The sequence below is a fragment of the Podarcis tiliguerta genome, assembly GCF_965153285.1.
Source record: "Podarcis tiliguerta genome assembly, chromosome: 10".
NCBI lineage: Eukaryota > Metazoa > Chordata > Lepidosauria > Squamata > Lacertidae > Podarcis > Podarcis tiliguerta.
Genome location: NC_139543.1, coordinates 65,713,455 through 65,714,384, shown reverse-complemented (window position 1 = coordinate 65,714,384; position 930 = coordinate 65,713,455). Strand labels below are relative to the sequence as shown.

Sequence of the window (930 nt, the reverse complement as noted above, 5' to 3'; positions counted from 1 at the left end):
GCTACTTCCCGGCCAACGCGGGTGGCGCTGTGGGTAAAAGCCTCAGCGCCTAGGGCTTGCCGATCGAAAGGTCGGCAGTTCGAATCCCCGCGGCGGGGTGCGCTCCCGTTGTTCGGTCCCAGCGCCTGCCAACCTAGCAGTTTGAAAGCACCCCCGGGTGCAAGTAGATAAATAGGAACCAGCGGGAAGGTAATAGGGACCAGCGGGAAGGTAAACGGCGTTCCGTGTGCTGCGCTGGCTCACCAGATGCGGCTTTGTCACGCTGGCCACGTGACCTGGAAGTGTCTCCGGACAGCGCTGGCCCTCGGCCGCTTGAGTGAGATGGGCGCACAACCCTAGAGTCTGTCAAGACTGGCCCGTATGGGCAGGGGTACCTTTACCTTTTAAGGTGCTACTGGAAGGATTTTTAAAAAAAATTGTTTCCATTTAACGAATTAGCAGAAGTGAAGCTAACTGAGCACATTTGCTTACATTTTACATAGTTTTCCCTGTTTCAGGAACAAAATGCCATCCAGGGTACTGAGGAACATTTTCTGGCTTTACAGAAGTTTACCTTGTGCTTCCTACGTCATGCTGATCATATGTGAACCTGGAAGACCACGTGGGAAGGGCCAGCAATGTGGTTACTTAACTACACCAGAGTTCACCCCCCGGGGATAAGAAAGGCACGTTCCGTGCAGAAGCACTTGTGTGCAGAGGGTTGGCAAATAGCTCTTCGGATGGGGTGTTGCGTGCACAATAAAGTCCAGCTTCTGCGATGTTTCCTTTTGCTTTTACAATATCTCTCCCAGGGAATCAGAACCCAGGGACCCCGAGGATCATCTAGTCCAACCCCCTGCAATGCAGGAATTGAACCCATGATCATCATCATTTATTATTTATACCCCACCCATCTGGCTAAGTTTCCCCAGCTACTCTGGGCGGCTCCAA

The 930-nt window shown here is 52.4% G+C and overlaps 1 long non-coding RNA gene across 1 annotated transcript in view; it reads right to left on the bottom strand.

Moving 5' to 3' along the window:
• Nucleotides 1-930, bottom strand: part of LOC310659270 — a 223,758-nt gene that overhangs the window by 18,646 nt on the left and 204,182 nt on the right. The gene's annotated exons all lie outside the window — the stretch shown is intronic.